At 40.3% G+C, this 22,169-nt stretch overlaps 1 protein-coding gene across 5 annotated transcripts in view; it reads right to left on the reverse strand.

Annotated features, from left to right (window-relative positions):
• DUSP16 (dual specificity phosphatase 16) overlaps positions 1 to 17,485 on the reverse strand; it is a 79,947-nt gene extending 62,462 nt beyond the window's left edge. For 2 of the 5 annotated variants that reach the window (XM_046010940.1, XM_046010942.1), the window contains exons 1-2: positions 16,749 to 17,485; positions 10,246 to 10,376 (exon numbers count right to left, since the gene is read on the reverse strand). The gene's annotated coding sequence lies outside the window, so the exon portion shown is untranslated. Of the gene's footprint in view, positions 1 to 10,245; positions 10,377 to 16,744 lie in introns of all 5 variants that reach the window. The other 3 variants (XM_046010944.1, XM_046010945.1, XM_046010941.1) reach the window with 2 other exon arrangements.
• Positions 17,486 to 22,169: the final 4,684 nt, after the last annotated feature.

The following is a 22,169-nucleotide window of genomic DNA, read 5'->3' on the forward strand; positions in this document are numbered from 1 at the left end:
TTTGTGTTTCCATATAAATTTTAGAACCAGCTTGTGTAATGATTTTAGACATCTTTCACTGGATTTATTTAGTTCCAAGTATTTGAATTTTTTGATGATACTATAAATGTCATCTTTTTAGAACTTCATCTTCTGTTTATTACCGTTATACAGAAATACATATTTTGTATATAGACATGGTATCTAGGAATATTACTGAACTTACCTTTAACAAAGTATTATTTTTAATTTACAAGAATTAAAATTCATATTTTCTGGTGTACAGTTCTAGGAGTCTTGACCAAATGTAACCATTCCTACAACCATGATACAGAACAGTTCCATCACCCCCCCAAAAATTCCCTCATGCCACTCCTTTGTAATCAACTCCTTTCCCCACCCTCAAAGCCTGGCAACCACTCACTTGTTCTCCATACCTACCGTTTTGCCCTTCTAGAATAGGACTTAAATTGAATCATAGAGTGTATAACTTTTTGAGAATGCCTTTAAAATTTTTCTGTGTTGTGGCATACATCAATAGTTTGTAGGGATGTACCACACTTTGTATATTCATTCACCAGTGTAGGAAATTTGGGTTCTTTCTAGTTATCGGTGATTACACATAGAGCTGCATAACCATTTGAATGCAAGTCTATGCAAGGACATAAGTTTGCGTTTTTAAGTAAATACCTAAGAGTAAGGCTGGTGAGTCATATGAGAAGTGTACACTTATCTTTATAAGACCTGCCAAACTGTTTTCCAAAGCACTCCCACCAGCAACACATGAAAATTCTGTTTGCTCTCCATCCTCACCAGAACTTGGTATCATATTTAGGAAGTCCCCATTTTTGTTTGTAAAGAGCTTTGTATCATGAACAGATAGTAGATTTTAACAAGTGTTTCACCTGAATACACTGAGATAGTCATATGATTTTTCTATTTTTACAGGTAATGTGGTGAATTATATTGATTTTTAATACTATCAAAATACTTATGTATATATTTCCTATTTAATTAGAAGAAGCTCACTTATTATCACACAAATCATGATTGAATTTTAAGTTATTCTGATAAGAAGGTACATGGATAATGAAGTCTAATGCTATTCTAAAAGCTACTACCTAGTCAAAATTGTAGGATCGCTTCAGTCACATTTCCTTGCAAATCTTTCCCCACCAAATACAAAACAGATAAGAGAAATGGTGACCAAATCAGTCTTAGAGCAGTATGTACCACTCTAACGTTTAAAATGTGGATTCTGGGGGCGCCTGGGGTGGCTCGGTGGGTTACGCCTCTGCTTTCAGCTCAGGTCACGATCTCAAGGTCCTGGAATCGAGCCCGTGTCGGGCTCTCTGCTCAGCGGGAAGCCTGCTTCTTCCTCTCTCTCTCTGCCTGCCTCTCTGCCTACATGTGAACTCTCTCTGTCAAATGAATAAATAAAATCTTTTTAAAAAAAATGTGGATTCTGAAGCATCTAAAAGGGAAGAGAACTTCTATTACAAATGATAAATTATAGTATAAAAATGTTATTTTTCCCATTCAACATAAATAAATGAATAATGAAAACATCTGATAGCTGTATATATATTATAAATTTATGAAATGTTATCATTTGGAATGGAAATCTTATATCCTTTTGATAACGATACATTAATGAATTCTGGCCTAATTACCAACCATAAGTTAGTTTTATCCTTTCACTTTACCTGTTCTCTGAGGGTTGTGTTCTTTCACAACTAAATGACCAACCATAATCAGAGAGCTGGGTGATGAGAAGCCCCACAGGGCCTAATCTTTTGCAATGAAACTGTCATAATGTTATCAAATGCACTTTCAATTATTGAGTTCCGTAGAGTCTAGGTTAAGAATGACCTTGGGTGGCTCTGCACATTTTGGCAGCTTCCCATACTGTCCACACTGCCACTCACTGAAGTTACCTTAGTCTTCTGCATTACCTCCCCTGTTCACAAACTCAGCTCTATTCGGTATCTTGGCAAAAGAAGAGATGGGTAATGTTCCATCAAGACCTGACAAGAGGGGGGCCTGGGTGAATCAGTGGGTTAAAGCCTCTGCCTTCGGCTCAGGTCATGATCCCAGAGTCCTGGGATCAAGCCCACATCAGTCTCCCTGCTCTGCGGGGAGCCTCCTCTCCCCCACCCCCTCTGTCTGCTCTCTGCCTACTTGTGATCTCTGTCAAAAAAATAAATAAAATCTTTAAAAAAAAAAAAGACCTGACAACATACCAGAAAACAATGCAGATGCCATGGATAGCCAAGCACAAAGGCAATGCGGGACTGGAGATCTTGAGTTCTATTGCAAGCACTACGAACTCCTCCCTCTTTCTGGGTCACCATGCACATTCCTCACCCATTTGTATTTGGTTTACTGGATTTTACTTCTTGCTCTTACTACCTAGAAGAGTGCTATTAGCATTAGAGCATTCTAAGTCCCAGCACCATAAGGTGATAACATATAACTCCATATAACTAAGATGAGCTCCCAGAAGACTGTTCACCTGCCAAGTAGTATCCACAAGATTAAAAAAATTGAAAATATCGAGCACTGAAATCTACAAGTAATTCTAAGCATATTATAGCACAGCCCACAGTATCCTTCAACCTCAACCACCATAATCCTATTACTTCTTTTAACTACTACTATACTATCATTAGGAAAGTCACAAAGAATAAACAAATCAGTTGGGTAATTCTCTAAAGCTGGCATTTAACCCAAAAAAAGCTGGTTTTACAGAAATAAAAATTCACTGAACTTGGACTGGGTGTTCTTTTTGCTCTGTGAATTTAAAACAACAAATACGCTGTCCAGTGAACTTTGGCTTCTATTTCCTCATGTGAGTAGGTTTTTAAAAAACAACTGCCGTATATCTCCAGGGCAAAGTACAACATACCCACTGAAGGACTGTGTAGAACAGTAGTTAAAGAACAAATCTTTAGGCTCAGGGTTTGAGGGTCATACCACCAGTATGAAGAGCAAAAGGAGTAAAGTTTGTAAAAGTTAATAAACCAAAGATCTGACAAAGCTTTTGTGGAGTGCTTCTTACTAGTCATCAACAAAGACTTCTCACTCTAGGGGTATTACTGAGGATGGAAAGAAATGTTAGCTGCTTGAGGTCAGGTGGTAAAAGGCAATACTCTCAAAACAAGAATTTTAACACCTCAGTTATCATCTTGTCTATCCCCATGGTTTAATAGGTAACGAGGAAGAAGAGATGGAGAATGAGTCTGAGGCCTCAGATTCTCTTTGGAATACAAAGCCCTCAACTAAGTAACAGCTAGAGATGGAAGAGGCTACTCCGCAGTTCCTATACTCCACTCCTTCCATTTTTGTATCCCTGTGTGATCACACCTGACCTGTGAGAAGTTCTAAGTTGCCAATCCATATTTTAAAAACAAAATGGCATCTTATCCCCCCCCCAAAAAAAATCAAATAACCCAATTAAAAACAGGCGAAGGACTTAAACATTTCTCCAGAGAGCGTATACAAATGGCTAACAAGTATATAAAAGATGCTCAGAACCTTATGCACTCTTGGTGGAATTATAAAATGATGCAACCATTATGCAAAACAGCACAGTAGCTCCTCAGAAAAAAAACCAGAACTACTAACTGATACAACAATCAACTTGTGGATATATATCTAATGGAACTGAAAGCAGGGTCTCTAAGAGAACTGTACGCCCATGTTCATAGCAGCATTATTCATAATGACTAAAAGCAACTCAAATGTCCATCGACAGATGAATAAACAAAGTGTGGTTATACATAAAATGATAATACAATATTTATCAGCTTTCAAAAGGAAGGAAATCTTGTCACAGGCCACAACATGGATGAAACCTGAAGACATTATGCTAAGCAAAATAAGTCACAAAAAGACAAACACTATAGGATTCCTCTTACATGAAGTATCTAAAATAATCAAAATCATAGAAACAGACTATAGAATGGTTACCAGGGGCTGGGGGCAGGGAGAAATGGGGATTTGGTGGTTAATGAGCAAAGAGTTTCAGATCTGCAAGATGAAAAAATTCTAAAGATAGGTTTTACAACAAAGAGAACACACTTAACACTGCTAGTTAAATTGGCACATTTTATGTTGTTTTGACCACAATAAGAAAAAAAAAAAAAGGCAATAGATCTCTCACTTTTTCTTGCTGTGTCCCTCCCTACCTTTCACATTCTAAGGAAGCCAAGAAGTGTCCCAGGACACAGTCTTTCTCTCCCCAGATCCCCTGTGTCTGCGATCACAGAAGGTAACGAGAAATGGCCAGGAGAGGACCTCAAGCAGACTGGCCTCCACTTCTGTGACTTTATCCCCCAGCCTAGGAAAGTGGAGACTGGTGTGTTGGACCCCCAGTTGAAGAACCCCCAGGGAGAAGAATAAGGAGTCTTTTATGGTGATTTGTTTAAATTAAGAAGAGTGGAAAATAAAGAGATGGTGTCAAATGCAAACTCCTTGTTGACTAAGTGCATGCTATATTTCCTTGCATTCCTTCTAATACCTCACTCTTACAAATCACTCAGTAAATACTCGTTCACGCTGATAACAATGACATATTGATGACCACTGGCAAAAAGAATGGATCTTCTGTCCAAAAAAAAAAAAGCCTACCAGACTCAGAAGCCAAAGTGCTTATTTTAATGAATGAAGGGTCACTTCCATAGTAAAAAATCTCCAATGATTTCATAACTTTTACTAAAAACTTGTATAAAACTACTTTTTCCTGGCAAGTGAGTACCACACTGGCCAACATTTGTACTTGGAAATTCCCCCACCCTCCCAAAAAATACTGTATCTCTTTAAACTAACATCATTAATTACATTCTATAATGAGACAGCCAATGACAGCATCTAAGATCCTTCAACGCAGGTCATTCATCTGCCAGGGAAAAAAACACTTGAGTTTGTCTTTCAGTTGGACGGTAGACAAGAGAAGAAGGGGTTTTCCGCTGTACATGATTTTTATTGTTGGTTATAAAATCAAGCTTCCTGAATATTTACATTAACAAGGCTCTTAGTCACTCACATAAGGAAAAATGAAAGCAACTGCTTTAATTACATACTTAAGAGGGTTTCAGGAGAGGAAAAAGTTTCTGATATTTGGATATTCTATGGTAATGAAATCAGATGCCTCCAAGCTACCCTTAAGCTGTTTAAAGCAACTGTTAAATTTGTATACATACATGCACTTTGTTCTTAAAAATGCACCCCAAAGCATAGGTACCTTTGGTCCCTTAAATGCCACAGTTAACAATGTTAATCTCCAGGGTCTCCCAATACTGATAAACCAAAAATAAAATGCAGTGGGATCGTTCTATAAGATTTTTGTTGGATAGAAGATGAAAAGTTTTTAGGTTAATTTTTAACCTAAATTTTTAACCTAAATTTTTAACAGCCTCTTTTATAAGCAGTGTAATTGCTCTGCAATTTGCTAGAGTTGGGAATAGGATTTTCAACTCACTGTCTGTCCAAATTCATATAATCTTGACAGAGTTTTATATGAGGAAGCAGACCACTGCCCTCACTGAAACACAAGTAGAATCCCATTAAAGGCACTTGAAACCTCAAAGGTTCTGCCTCATTCAAATAGAATTTAGTTGCCACAATGCATGAAGGGAATCACTTTGCTTTAGTTGTCCTTTAATTTTAACCAAGACAAATATGTGGTGCGATAATATTAACAAACAAGAACAAATGCCCAACAAGCAAAAGAGGATGTTCTACCAGGTTTCTAACCATAGCATTTAAAATTAAGCCTCCTGGTAAGATAACTTGCATTTTCTTGGGACACTGTACGAGAGTGTTCTGATTATAGACTACACACGTGTATATACATGTTCCTATATAAAAATAAAAATGCATTTCATTTTCCACTTTCGGTGGAAATTTGGGGCAGAATATAACTGCCCAAAAATCAACCTCATTTTAGCTTTAACCTTCTATACCATCAAGATCTTTATTAAAGATACTACTCAGCCAGCAATGTGACTAGGAAATATTTTCCTATCTTCTCTTTAATCTTGTCCACTTTTTTTGTTAAATATTCTTACACTACATGTAACTAAGAGGTGACACGATTATATTTCTCCTGAATAGGTAATAGAGACCAATTTAATTATTGTACAGTACCTCAACCATATAACTATTAAAATAGTCATCACTAGGGAAAACATAAGGAAAAAAACATGATTTAGAATCATATTTGTGGGGCGTCTGGGTGGCTCAATGGGTTAAAACCTCTGCCTTCAGCTCAGGTCATGATCCCCGGGTCCTGGGATCAAGCCCCACATAGAGCCTCACATTGGGCTCTCTGGTCAGTGGGAAGCCTGCTTCCCCCTCTCTCTCTGCCTGCCTCTCTGCCTACTTGGGATCTCTGTCTGTCAAATAAATAAAAATCTTTAAAAAAAAATTTTTTTAAATCATATTTGTTCTTCATCACTGACTTTGATCCTCCCTCCCACCATCTCAAATCCTTTTTGTGAACAGTACCTCATATACGACAAACTGATAAATGATATCTATTGGAACTAAATTCTTCTGTCTCCTGTTAGTAAAAACTAAAGCATTACAATTTCACTCTTGAATCTGCGGTCCTGAAGCTGGCCCACACTCAATATGTTCATATACTGATGCTCACAGCCAAACCTGAGGGCCTTAACAGCACTACACCAAACTCATGGCATTGCTATTTTCTCCTACTACAATGGACTAAAACAGGTTATAATAATAAAATTTAAATGTTGGTAAGACACTAAGAGTCAGACAACCCAGTGTAGTGATTTAAATAGTTACTTTAACCACATTCTTATGGAAATCTTTCAAATATACGGTCATCTCCATGACTCCTGCTGCACCCAGCTTTGTACTTCCCCGGGCCCCATTCTCCCTGCACCCAGCACACGGGAGAACTCACTTCACCCCCCAGTCCTCTCTGCCCTCCAGGGCTTATCTCTCCACTCTGTCCACAGCCCAGTCCTGCCTGCCGCTGTTCCCATGATCACCAATGTCTACACATTGGTGTAGACACACTACTCTCCTTTCTCCTACACACTCACTCTCCTTTCATAATTTCTTCTTTCTAACCTTATTTGTCTTCTGTCATTCCTCAGCTTCCTTAGGGGGGGAAAAAAGGTCAACAGCCTCCCTGGTTGGAAGGAACAAACACGTGCCATGAGCACCCATTCTCCTCTCAATTATAAAAATATCTCTATTTCTATTCAAGAAGAAAATGAGCAAGTACTCCTAATTTTGAGCACAGATCTAAATGAGTATGAACAGATATCTGTATATGTGCATACATGTGGGTTCTTTGCTTTTCTAGTTTAAAAAAAGAAAAACAGGGAGAACAAATGCTCATTTTTTTGGTCAGTTGCAGAGTGCTTTTTACCAGCTCCTGCCTTCTGTCTATCCTTTATCCAACCACTTTCTGATATTATATGACCTTCCACCCATTATGGTCTCTGGGTCACATGGCTCATCGCACACACTAGGATATTTCCTTCTTCCTGATAAATTAGTCAGTTAAGATGGGAACATTACTTAATTTATATAGATGTCTATGTCAGATTTCTCTAAAAATATGTTAGGACATGGTGCTTGTCTATATCAGCATTACAGAAGTGTGATCCAGAGACCCCGGGTGGGAGGTCCCTGAGAGCCTTTCAGGGGATCCACACTGGCAAAACTATGTTTAGTAATACAAAGATGTTATCTGCCTTTTTTGCTCTCATTCTCTTATGAATGTACAACAGCAAATCTAGAGGATACATGGTGCGTGATAATGTATCATGCTGACAACTAATGAAACTAGTTTATTTTAGAAAAAAAGTAGTGTTTTTTAGAGTTTTCTAAGGGAGTAAGTTTAAGGCATAAATATATACATTTTCAGAAATAAGTTGTGTTCTCAGTACTTCCAAGTTTTTAGCAAAAGCAATCTTTGCTAATATCTGCTATAATCTCCACAACTTCATTATCATCCAATGAACTCACTTAGTATTTAAAGGAAAAGAAATCAAAAGTTTTAAACACTGAGAAGACGAGCTCTTTATTTTTTTTTTAAAGATTTTATTTATTTATTTGACAGACAGAGATCACAAGTAGGCAGAGAGCCAGGCAGAGACAGAGGGGGAAGCAGGCTTCCTGCCGAGAAGAGAGCCCGATTTGGGGCTCAATCCCAGGACCCTGAGATCATGACCTGAGCCGAAGGCAGAGGCTTTAACCCACTGAGCCACCCAGGCATCCCAAGACGAGCTCTTTAAAAGCAAAAGACTTTACATATTAGAAATAAGCCACTGAGGCATTATCCAGGGTAAATAACCACACTGCACTGGTTGGAACAGTGCACACAACAGCTGAGAAACTGATGAAGACTGGCATGGTTAACACTGCTGAATGTCTGCCGGATGGAAAGTCCGTAAAAGAAATCACAGTAGTGCCACTTAGAAATGATGCAGTATCTCATCAAATTAATAGTTATGAGTGGTTACATGAGTTAGAAGTTAGTATCTCGCCTTAAGGACTGTACTTTGGCTTTTTAAGTAGAAAAATCCATAGACATGGGTAGACTTACTGTTTTGTTTTCACTATTCCAGTATCCATGCCAACTAGTCAAAGTAGGTCTTCTTTTATGTGAATAGTTGCAACAAATAAGAATGCTGTTGAATTACTCAAAGTGTTAAGTAACTTTTTGGAGTGTCATGATTTATCCTGAAAGAACTATGTTGATATCTGCTCTGATGGTACAAAGGCAAAGTCGAGCAAAAGTGCTGATGCTTTAGCGTGAATCAAGGCAGAAGCATGACACTGTACTTGCAATAAGCATATTCTTCACTGCATCAGTCATTTTTTACAAAAAAGCCAGTTTCACTTCACAATGTCCTCGATAAAACATTAAGAGTTATTAATTGTATTTCACCTCTCTCTTAAGAACTTGGGTCTTTTTCATATTCTGTGTGAGGAAATGGGAGATACACAAAAAACACCTGTGCTGCATATTTAATAGCAGGCTTAAGGAAAATAATTTATACAACTGTTTGAGTTAAAAGCTAAACTGTATACTTTTTTCATAGAATACCATTTTTGCTTAAAAGAATGACTGGCAGACAACACTTATTCAGACGGAGGTATCTGGCAGGCATTTTCTCTAAAATGAATAAAGTGAGCCTGACACTTCAAGGAAAAAACTGACAATATCTGTTGCCGATGACAAAATCTGAGCTTTCAAGAAAAGATTAGAATTTTGGAAAACTTGAACTCAACAACAAAATCTTGACCACTTCCCAATTCTCAAAAGCATTTTGAGGAGAATAATAGTCACATTAATGAATGTGATTTGTTAAATATTGTGTAATCAAATGTGTCAACATTTGAAAGGTCTGTATAACTCAGTAAACCATTATTTTTCAAATAACCAACATATGATGTTACAAAATCACACACAGGTCAAAGATCCATTCAAAGTTCAAGATGGACCAACAGAATTTTAGTGTTACAGAATATAAAAAAAAAAAATCACTGGTATGGTTTCAGATTCAACACTGCAACTAACTTTTAAGGATCTACCACTTGATGAGTTTTGATGTGACAAAGGATACTCAATTATGAAAGCTATTAAAACAGTCTACCCTGTTTCTACTATGTGTACAGAGGGCTTTCCCCATATAATTCAAACCAAATATCAAAACAGTTTAGAAAACAAAAGCAGTTATGAAAATCCAACTGTTTTCTATTAAGCAACACAGTAAAGAAAGTGGCAAAATGCAAATGTCACACTTATCACTCTATTTTTTGCTTTGGGCTATCTTTTTCATGAAACTATGTTATCTATATTAACCTTTTTTGTTTTTTTAAGATTGTATTTATTTGTCAGAGAGAGAGAGAGAGAGCACACAAACAGGCAGAGGGAGAGGGAGAAGCAGGCTCCCTGCCCAGCAAGGAGCCCGATGCGGACTCAATCCCAGGACCCCAGGGTCATGATATGAGCCGAAGGCAGCGGTTTAATTGAGTGAGCCACCCAGGTGTCCCGGGTTTGCTATTTTTAAATAAATAAACATTTTAAATATTTCTCCGTGTTCATTTCTAGTGTGTTGAAAGTTGATATAGTTCACATAAACAAAACATCTTTGGGGTCCTGATAATTTTTTTAGGAGTACAAGGTGTCCTGACACCAAAATGTTTCAAAACCAGTGGTTTATAATACCACAAAAAAGAGCACTTGTAAGAATGTATATATAATAAAATAAGCACCTGAAAATGAATCAGAAGATCTTGGCTCCAGGTCTAGCACCAACTTACTTGCTTTGGGATCTGGATAAATTACTTAGTCTCTCTAAGTTCTTAGTTTCCTCCTCTGTAAAATGGATAACTCGTATCTTGTTCTGAGGATAAAAGAAAAAATATGTCAAAGCAATTTATACACTACAAGTATGTTATTATTACAAGTCTCAAAGTTGAGTTTTAAATACATCTAATGACCAAATTTCTCCTTATTTTTAAAAATCCATTACTAAAAGCAGAACTTAAAATGTGAAGGGGAGATTTTTGATTAGTCAATTAGCTCGAATGTCCAACCACAAAAGTTTATTGTATTAAATGTCTTCCTCTACAGTTATAACTGGCAATGTATATTTCAGTTATGGGTATTTCCAAATATAGATAAAAATACAGACAATAATAACAAACCCCAATGTACCCATCACCTAATTCCAACAATTATCAAAAATTTGCCAATAATGGGGCACCTGGGTGGTTCAGTTGGTTAAACAGCTGCCTTCAGCTCAAGTCATGATCCCAGGGGTCCTGGGATCGAGCCCCACATCAGGCTCCCTGCTCAGCAGAGAGCCTGTTTCTCCCTCTCCCTCTGCCTGCCGCTCTACTTGTGCTATTTCTCTGTCAAATAAATATTTTTTTTAAAAATTTGCCAATATTGCTTTATTTGCTTCCCATTTGTGTGTATGTTTATGCCTATCCTGAAATACATATATTAGAGAGCATTTCATTTTGCCTATAAATACTTCCATATGTTTAACAGATGAGAATTTTTTAACATAACCACAATACCATTAATGTGGATAAAAACTTAATGGTCATAATTCTTATATATCATCCAATACACACTTCATGTTTCCTGAGTGTCTCCAGAAAAAAAGTCTTGATCGTTTTTAGTTGGTTTGTATCATCAAAAAAATCATTTACCAGTTCATTTTCAAGTGAACACAAGATTTTAAGCTAAAGCTAGGAAGGAAAAGGAAATAATATCCTGCTTTATATACCATGTACAATCTACAAAACAAAGTCAACAATGATCTTCCTGAGGAATGTGCTTCTCTCCCAACCAAACAACAAACAAAAATAACAAAAGAAACCCACTATAAAATGGGCCAGACTAGCAACACTTCGGTGTTCTGAGAGGTGACCAGAAGAAGACACAGCTCAGTTACTTAGGAAGAGAGAGCTGATAGGAGCTCTCACCCACCACTTCGGAAAAGATGAGGTCAGGTCTGCCACAGCATCAGGACAAGCTGAAGTTGAGGTCAGGGTCCAGGTTCTAGAATGAGCAACACTGCTCAAACAAGTGAGGTGGCCAAGACTATAAGGCAACCCCTTGCAAGTTTCAACTCAAAGCACAAAAAACAATGCTCTAAGCTAGAGATGTAATGGAACCATGGTCAAAAATGACAGTTTTGAGAATTTATTCAATTTGTTCAGCAAACATTTATCAAGAGACGACTCTACTAGGCACCACCCAGGATATGAGTGGTATATATATTTAAGATTTTATTCATTTATTTGACAGAGAGAGATCACAAGTAGGCAGAGAGGCAAGCAGAGAGAGAAGGGGAAGCAGGCTTCCCGCTGAGCAGACAGCCCAATGTGGGGCTCGATCCCAGGACCCTGAGATCATGACCTCAGCTGAAGGCAGAGGCTTTAACCCACTGAGCCACCCAGGTGCCCCATGAGTGGTATATTTTTTTTAATTTATACAATGCAAACAATAAGCAGCATATAGCTCTCTACACATGTCTTTCCCCATTGATTTTAAGGGGAAGAATGGAAATTATTTAATATTAATGACCTTGTCATTTACCATTACAATGTATAGTACTTCTTTTCTCTGTAACCTGCAGTCTGACCCACCCCTCATGCAGTCACTAAAACAAATCTGAGTTCTATCGTCCTTCTCACACACACCAGACCCCTAGCATCCATATCTACAATTCTTCTCTGAATAATTTAGAAGGAGACCAAGGGAATGCTAAAGAATTTCCTACCTCCTCTGAAAACTGTTTTCTTTTCCACATGATTATCCCAAGACGTCAGAATGAATCGTAGAAGCATATGTAATATACAATATAAATCCTTTTAGAATCCTTTACCTCAATTTCACCTATAGATCTTTTCATTTAAAACGTATTTCTTACAGAATGCTAAAAGAGAAGTACTTCATAAATGTGCTAAAAACATGTAATAGTCACTAAAAAATTTGGTTGACACAATGAAGAACATCTTCTCAACAGTAACAAAACCTAGTGGTCAGATAACTACAGTGAGTCCAGAATTCCCCATTTCGGAACTGATATTTTGCTTCAAATTTCTACTATTTGTAGAAAAACAGTATAGGTGCGTCTGGGTGGTTCAGTTAGTTAAGTGTCTGCCTTGGGCTTAGATCATGACCCCAGGAGAATCAAGCCCCAGATCCAGATCTCTGCTTGGTGGGGAGTCTGCTTCCCCTCTCACTCTCCCTCTGTACACTCTCTAATAATATTTGTATCATTTACATTCATTAGAATATTATACACAAAATAGAGTAAGTGGGACCCTAACTAGCTCTCTATAATTTCCTTGACCCTGCCCATTATCTTCATTAGACATCTCATTTGTCAACAGATTTTCCATGTAGTTTACTTGTTTACTATCCCTCCGTCTTCTCTCACTAGAATGTAAGGCCCATAAGGACAAAAAACTTTATTTTCCACTGTATGCCCAGTTCCTAGAACAGTGCCTAACACATAGCAAAGGCTCCAAATAAATTTGCTGAATGAAGAGATGGATAAATGACCTTCCCCCTCTTCCTTTTCTCCATACACATTAATCATCCTTTATGGCCAAGGTCAAATTCTATTATCTCTATTAAGATGAACTCCCCATTACCTCCTCCAATGCTCCAATCTTTATCTCCCTTATACCATGAATTTGGCCATTCCCAGCTGTCTAATAATTTTTATCTTTACAAATGTACATAAATTTGCTTAAAATTCTTAAAATCCTCCTCTCCTTATTAAAGTCATGAGTCCATGTCTCCAGTTTTGGTATCCACTTCGGTATATATAAATAGCATATCATTAATAAATGTTTTGCTTGACCGATTTATATCTATAGTTAATCTAGAAATCAATTTAGGCAATAGTTCCAACTTTTTATAACCTATCCCTCTCTTTCTAATAACTCAGTTGCAGTGGGTCTCTATATTTGGCAATTTCAAGTTCTACATTCTCATATAACTTATGCTCATAATTTACTCTAACCATCCCTTCTCCCAAGATTAAACTTTTTATCATGAAAAATCTCGTGACTTTTTGATAATACCTATAATGTGGTATCTAATCCCAGTCAAGAAGTTTCATTACCCCCTTCTTGTTGCTGAAGTACTGAAGAGTACTTTTTTCCCTTTATCCCTTTTTTCTTTCATGCCAAGATGTATTCCATTTCCTTTATTGATCATACCCCTCACAAGCTTTTATTTCTTTATACCTGTCCATAGTAATCTGCCTTAGAGCCTTCCTTTTCAGTCACTCTGTATTCATTTGATTAAATTTCGAACTCTCTCAGTGTATGAGAATGGCCTATTCTTAAAGCCTAAGCTTGCTTCTTTAAATACAGCCAATCTTTATGAACCTCATCCCTTCACATAGCCAACCCTTGATCATCTGAGCTAATGGAATATACAAAAATATGAGATTATCCACAACACAAGAAAATTAAAAAAAAAAATTGACATCTGGCTTTGAAATATATCACGTGGCTTTGGGCAACACTTACTTTCTTAATTATGTTTTTGCTTAAGCCAACATTAGTAATATTTTCTTTCATGATGGTGGATATCTGTCTTGGTTTTGATTTTGATGCGATTTTTAAAAAGCCAATCAAGCATCAACTGTGGTTTTTCCTAGAGTCTTTTAACTAGCTTTTTTTTTTTTTTTTTTTCAATTTGTTAAAGTCTGTTATAAAATCTGTTTTCTGTTTGCCCTGATTTCTTTCCTCCCTTTTCTTGGAATTCTGATCCAAATCAACTTACTCTATATTAATTCACTTCAACTTAAAATAGCATTTGCTTGAGAATGCAAAGCATTTTAAAAACAATTAAACATTCAGTGAAAATTTTAGTCCAAATAACACGGGGTAGGAAATCTCACTTTTTTAGATAATCCAGGAAAAGGTAGGTTTCTGGGGAAAACTGCACTGGTAATTCTAGCAAAATGCATTTAGTAGGATATTGTGATTGCTTAAAAATATGAAAACATTAATATTGGACAGCATTGTAAGTCAGTTTCATCAGTATATAATCTCATAGACCAAAACCTCTACAGAATCAAATTCCCGATACAAGCATTATAGAAAATAGCATTAACCCTGGCCCCTCTCCTGGTCCCAGACTAAACTCGGTGCCCATCTCAGACCTGATCTCAGCCTCACTTCTACAAGTTTTAAAAAGTGTAAGAAAAAGGAAAAGAACTGGGTTAACAGGATCTTCTCTTTTGCCCTCTTTTCAGTTACTGCCATTAAGTTTTTGGCCAGAGAGACCCCTAATCCTCAATTTTACACAACTATTTTTACTTTATAGTGATTCAATTATTTTACATATGAATGTAGGGCTACAGCAACTGGACTCACTTTCCTTCATACACTATTCACCATATTACCAGCAGAATTAATAAACCATTTTTAATTTTCCACCATGTGGAACATTAATAACTACACATTATTTTACCCAAAAACTAACTTTCGGGCTGGTGAATTTGGCCTAAGTTTTTATATGAGACGTTCAATGTAAACTGCCCCCCCATTTTTTTTTAACAGCAATCTTCTATGCAGCCCTCAGACAGTAAATTCTACAACTTTTAAACAATAAAAACCAAAAAAATTTCACGGTGCACAGTCACATTCTGATGAAAATACCTACACAAAGCCACAAATTCCTAGTTTTTCAATTCACTTCTCCAGCTTTCTGCCTTTACTAAATGAGAGCTCCACAAGTATGAATTAATTATGGCCTCCCAAGCTGTGTGTTCACCAATATACACAATTCTCAAGGAAAAGTAAATAACTAAAAGTAACTAAACTGGTAAGAATTCTTTTTTTCTTTAAAAATTCACTTTAACTTAAAATCTCTCTTCTTCATGGATTTTGAAATAGTATACAACCTTTGAGGAAAGAGTTGTCATCTATGTGCACTCTCAATGAGCCCCACAAAATGAGTGGCATAAAGAGGCAGTCTAAGTTCCCCAGTTAGGTCTTTCATGGATGGTACATTACATACACACACACACACACACACACACACACACCCCACCCCACCCCCGGAAGAAAAAAAAGAAACATACCTGGTCATTTTCTAAACAGGTTTGATAGGTTTGGTTGACTTGTAAGAGCGGAGTATTTACTTATAATCTTTTAAAGCAGAAGTGGCAGCCAGAGCAGTGGGTAAATAAAAACTTCAGAGAGTTTTAAAAACCCTGCATCTTAACTCACTTCCCCTTGCTTCAAGGGGATGGCACAGCAAACCCCACGGCAAATGAGATTATGCAACAGGTTTTTCCCCTCTACTTAATTCATCACGGGCTGGTTAGAGGTGTGCTTTCTTCAAACAATTTGAAACACCAGGACCCTAGAATCTTTGCAGCTGGCGTTTAACAAACTCCTTTAGGATTTTGCAGTATCCATTCATTTTCAGATTTACTCGTATTTTCTCGAGTGAATCACCGGTTTTGTTTGTCTGTTTGTTTTGGGAAATTAACCCATTATCTGAAAGCTTCAATTCTGCATAAATATTTTCCTCCCTGGTGTTTTATTACAAGAAACCACACATGATAAACAGATCCTCAGCCGCCCCCTTGGGCTTATTTCTCACGTTTTACCCTAGTGTAAATAAAGAAGTCACGGGAGCGTTGGGCCCCCCAACACCGTGACTCCGGCCCCAGCATGAAAACTGAGTTTTTGGTTGGTCGCTAGGGTCTAAGAACGCAGCACCGTCACCACCCAGGTGGCCTCGCTGCTTACACCAAAGGCGAATTTGGGATAATGGGAACAGTCAGGCCGGGGCCCCACTTGGCAGGCGTGTTGTGTAACATTCCCGCCTGGAAGTGAGCAGCTTCGCCCGCGAAGGTACCGCGTCCCACGGCGGCGGCTCCTTGCAGCGGGATCCGCCGGCCCAGCCGCGGCGCGGCGCGGGGGCGCACCGACCGAGACCCCGCGTCCGGCCCCCCGCCCCCTTCCCGCTCGGCCCGGCCCCCCGCAAGGCCTACACTCACCCCCCCCAAAAAAACGCCCGTGCGGCCCCAAGCCGCGGTCGCCCCCACCCCGCCTCCCGGAAAGGTGGCCCGGACGCCCGGGAAGGCAGAGCCGGCGGGGCGAGAGCGCAGTGCGGGGCAGCGGGAGTCCAAGCGCGCGGCGGAGCGTCCATGCTGCCGGCGCCGGCTGGCGTCCTGAGCCCCGCACCCTCCCGTCCGCGCGGCCGGACAGAGGCCACTTACTTTTGGGGCCGCCGACCTCCCGACTCCCTCCGGGGGAAATGAAAGTTGTCACGGCGTCACCCCTCGGGCCCCCCTCGCCTGCCCGGCTTGCGAGGCGCCGCCACGGAGCCGGGAGGGCGGCTGCGCTCCCGCTCGCGTCCGTCCCGTCGCGCTCTCCTCCTCCTCTTCTTTTCACTATATTATCTTCTCCTTCTCTGAGGGGTGGGTGGGGGCGGGAAGCTTAGAAAGAGAGGAGACGTTTGCAACTTTTCTTCACTCTTTCTCTTCCACCCCCCCCCCCCGCCAGCCTTGAAAAAACAATGTTGAAAGGGGTGAAGAACTTGGGGAGGTGAAGGTAGGGGGCCGCGTGGGGAAAGCGGAGGGGAGGAGGGAGAAGTGATAATAATCGTTTAAAAACTGATTAAAGCCCCCCAAACAGTGATACACAGACAGAGGGGGAAAGGCGGGGGGGGGGGAGGTGGGGGGTTGGGGGGAAAGAGAAAGAGTCGCTGGTCAGGAAACTTCAAGCGCGGATGAGGTCATTGGTTTAAAAATAAAGAGATGGCGTCACTTGAAACCAATCCCAGTGAATGAACTCAGCGGAGCCCCGGGGAAAGGAGGAGACAGGCGAGGGCAGGGCGGTGGGCGCCGGGCGGGGCCCCGCGCCCGCCCGCCCATCCCGCGGCCGCCGGGGTTCGCAGCGCGACTCCGCGCCTTGGCTTCGGCCGCGCGGGGAGGGGTCGGGTCACGTTCCGTTCCGCAGTTCGGCGACTCGCAGGCAGGTTCCGCAGGCGCCGCTGGGAGGAGCCGGGGCTGCCCGAGGAGGCGGCCCCGCGGCCTCCTCCTTCCGCGCCCGCGCGCCCGCCAGCCCCGACCCCGGGCCTGAGTCTGCGTCCCAACAGGTATTTCAGGGTGCCCCTCGCCCCACCCCGGACCGAGACGCGGAGCCCTTTCCCCCTGGCTGCGCTCTTTCCAGCTGCCTCACCCGCGTGAATAAATGCAAACAATGATTTGAGAGAATTGCAAGCACTCCCTCAAAAGTCTGATGAATCCCAAAGGGAGCACTGCCCTCCTTGTGAAAGGGACGTTGCAGGTACTTCAAGAAAAATCACTAGTGTTGTCCGGCACTCAGCGATCTACACGTGTTTGTCGTTGAAAGACCCCACACAACTGTTCCTAACTTTCATCATTTTACTTTGTCGATGTTTACTTATTTACGTTCACGAATTCAATGAGTACGAGCGGCATGAAATTTCCTTCTAAAATGATTTCTACACGGGGCAGCGCAGAATCGTTTTTAAATCAGCCCAGAGATTCTCTGCGTCCTGAGAGGTGCAAACCCCTATTGCTTGAATTCTACGCATTTCGTGCATTTTCTATGTGGATTAATCAAAATAGCTGTTTTGAAGATTGCATTACACTCTTTGGAAAATGAGAGACCTGAGGTGGTGACAAACCAGGACTTGGAATCCGTGAATAGGACAATCGGAGCTTTATTCTAGTGTTCTTTGAGCATTTGAGCATGAAGCTGCTTCTACTGAGAAGTACTCACGTGAATATCACATAACAAAGATGTGATTAACGACGGAAAAGCACACTGCGAGTGGACTGCTTCATGGGCCAGAATTTATGTGTAGGAATAATCTAGCTCCTAAAATACTCCATTTGCAATGTCCTGGTTGGGACGTCAGTCCCTAAAGGCATCTTTGTTGTGGAATGTCCATTTGGACAGTGCCTGGGGGACTTTTTTTTTTTTTTTAAACTGGCCAAGGAACTGAGAGTCAGGTTTGGGGTGGGTTAGAAAGATAAAACATCTCTGTATTACTTTTATGCCTTTAAATCCTGCAAATATAGTGCATTGGTTCCTACTGATAATCACTTAAGGTTAGTATTGTGGTAAGCCTCTGGAACCTCATCTTTCAGAGGAGGAAAAGGAGACCATCTGGAGATGAGAGACTGATGAGCCCAAGTGGGGCAGTAAATTAAGCCTGAAGGCCACAGATGCAGAGTCCACCTTCTGCTTCTGCCTTTGACCTCTAAGACTTGGGCTGGGAAGAAGCAATCTCTCCCAGGGCTCCCCGTCCTCTGGTGGCCAGGAGATGTTACTGCAGCTTTAATGGGACTACCTGTGCTCTTCAAGTAAACCTCCAAAAATCTACTAATCATAGACGTGCTGTTTTTAGAACATTTTGAAAGGGATAGTTCAAAATGATCTGCATCTCAAGTCTGCTTAGTTGGAGGAGTTGGAATGTGAGGGAAGGAAGGAAAAGAGAGAATCCTTGTCCTATAGGTGAAGAGTACAGATCTTGCCTGGATGAAAGACTGAGCAAGAATGTATGGAATGCCCTTTACGTACTGCACATCCTGAAATTCTCTCACCTTCTTTATGTGTTTTCATGCATGTGGTATCATGATAGCCAGTAATGGGAGCCTCCCCGGTATATAGCATCCAGTAAGGGAAATGGGATGTAGATTAAAACTAATTAAAAACTAAATTAGTAATTGAGGGGCACACAATATTGGTTAAAAGAGTCCAGCAGAAAAAAGGAGCAATGTAGGCTGGGACTGTCACGGAAGGCATCTTCGGAGGAACTTTGACCTCATCCTTGAAGGAGAATTAAGATTCGTTTGAGTTAGAAGGACTCAGTGGGAGGTCTATTTAGAGGGGAAATGGCATGAACAAAGAAAAGGAGGTAGAATGAATGAGGTGTGTTCAGGTGAGGGAGAAGAAGACCCTTCAACAGCAGTAGAGATTGGTGTGTAGCGATTAAGAACTAGGCTAAATTTAAGAGATTTAGAGGCACATTATAAGGTTCTCGAATGTTAGGGTAAATAGCTGGTTATTAGTCCAACAGGTTAATGTTGAACAAGTTTACTTCATTAAAGAGCACATTTCTGTTCTACTAAAAAAGCTTCTATATATGCTAACAACAAACATGTGGAAACAAATTAAAAACTAAATGTCACTTAAAATTGCTCCAAAGAAGATGAAATTTCTGGGTATAACTCTAACAAACCATGACTGGGATCTGTATGCTGAAAAATATAAAATGCTGGTGAAGTTAAAGAAGGCCTAATTAACTGGAGCCACTCACTATATTCATGGACTGGAAGAACAAGTAAAATAAGTATTGTTCTTCCCACATTGATCTATAGATTTACTTTTTTATTTAAATTCAATTAGCCAACATATAGAACATCATTAGTTTCAGATGTAGAGGTCAGTGATTCACCAGTTGCATGTAACACTAAGTGCTCATCACATCATGGGTCCTCCCTAATGCCCATCACCCAGTTACCCCATCCCCCTACCCAACTCCCCTCCAGCAGCCCTCAGTATCTTTCCCATAGTTAAGAATCTCATCATTTGTCTTCTCTCTGATTAATTCCCATCGTGTTTTTACCTCCCTTCTTCTATTGATCTACAGATTTAGAACACAACCCCTATCAAAATCCTAGCACGGTTTTTTACAGGCAGAGACCAGTTGAACCTAAAATTGCTTCTGGCACGTTTAAAGGGGTGAGTGAGTGCTAGATTCCCCAAAGGCAGATAAAGAGTTCATATACTTAGGACACCAAAGCAGGGGCTCCGTGGCTTATAATCAGACAATGTAGAAAGGAGCTATTTTCATTTCAGTACCTGTTAAGTGTGCAGTTCACTCTTGTTTTCAGTCAGAGTTTAATATGGGAGAGGAGTGCCTTAATCTTTCACACTTAGACCCTGGTAAGTTTTTAATCCACCCATGGCTGAAGCTTATTCATTCAGCTATTAGTTATTGAGTGCCTACTATCAGCATGTGCCAGGCACTATGCCTGGCTCTGGGAGTTCAGTTATACACAAGAAAAGCAAGGACCCCTCCCTCATAGAACATTCTGGTGGGGAGAGAAGGCAATAAGCAAATAAAAACAAAATCCAGGACTGTGAGAAAACTGACTGTGTGGGGAGAAAGTTGGACGATGTGATACCAAATCATCGAGGGTAGGGGCCAAGGTGGCTGAGGAAGGCATTCATAAGGAAAGGACATTTGAACTCATCCTTAAGGATGGCAAACAGAGAAGTGGTCTGGGTAGAAGAAAGCGGTCATTCTGAAACTTCAGTAGAAGCAGAGTGACTTGGAGGGAGTTGGTGTGTTTCCAGAGCAGAAGAAAGGCCTGTGGGGCTCAAAAGTGTAAAAGGAGGTCAGAGAAGAGCCAGACTATGTAGGACCTTGAAATGCATGGCAAGCAGTTCACCTTCTAGCCTAAAAGATGTAAGCCAGTTAGTACATGATTGGATTTATGAAGAGGGTATTTGCGAGTAATCATAATAGTTCAGTTTTTAAAAGGAGAGTTTGAATAGTATTCTATAAATATTTATTTAATCTGGCAGCTCCCTTTTCCAATAGGAAGGAAGCATTTTTTTTTAAGATTTTATTTATTTATTTGACAGAGAGAGAGATCACAAAGTAGGCAGAGAGGCAGGCAGAGAGAGAGGAGGAAGCAGGCTCCCTGCGGAGCAGAGAGCACGATGCGGGGCTTGATCCCAGGACACTGAGATCATGACCTGAGCCGAAGGCAGCGGCTTAATCCACTGAGCCACCCAGGCGCCCTGGAAGGAAGCATTTTTGATCATTTAGTTCATCTCCAGGGATCCCTTTAATGTCCCCAAATCAAATGTTCTTGCCCTAGGATTCATGTACTCCTAGGAAGTATATGGATGGACTTCCAAGGATCTAGGAGGCTCCCCAAATTTTGTGCATATATCCTTATGTGGGTTTTTCTGTGAATAGGTCCCTAGCTTTCAACAGATTTTCAAAGGACTGTCACACACACACACACACACACACACACACACAGAACAAATAAGACTCCTTCACATTTAAGTCTTGGCTGTGACTTTTGGATGGTAGTGGCTGCTATTGTTCCTGGGGCTCATGGCACTATAGAAATGAATCACAGTTCTGTTAAGCAGCAAGTTTTGCCTCAAAGAGATGGCACTGCATTGGAAAAGAGCACTATTTGTGGTAGAGTAGAAGGGAATATTCCAAGAATTTGCCTTCAAAGAAACCTCATGAAAGAAATATTTTATCTATGTGATCTGAGAACTAGAAGATACCTAAGATAGTACCATCCCACTCATGTTACATATAAGAAAGCGAAGGTCCAGAGAGGTGAAGTGGCTTGCCCGAAGATGCACAGTTATTCAGGGACTAAACTGGGATTAGAAACAGGTCTTCCAACTCTCAGGACAAAACTCTGTGCTCCTCATTTTATTTTTATTTTTTTTAAAGATTTTATTTACTTGACAGACAGAGATCACAAGCAGGCAGAGAGAGAGGGGAGAAGCAGGCTCCCTGCTGAGCAGCGAGTCCCATGCGGGGCTCGATCCCAGGACCCTGGGACCATGACCTGAGCTGAAAGCAGAGGCTTTAACCCACTGAGCCACCCAGGCGCCCCTGTGCT

This window comes from Meles meles, chromosome 7 (assembly GCF_922984935.1).
Source record: "Meles meles chromosome 7, mMelMel3.1 paternal haplotype, whole genome shotgun sequence".
NCBI lineage: Eukaryota > Metazoa > Chordata > Mammalia > Carnivora > Mustelidae > Meles > Meles meles.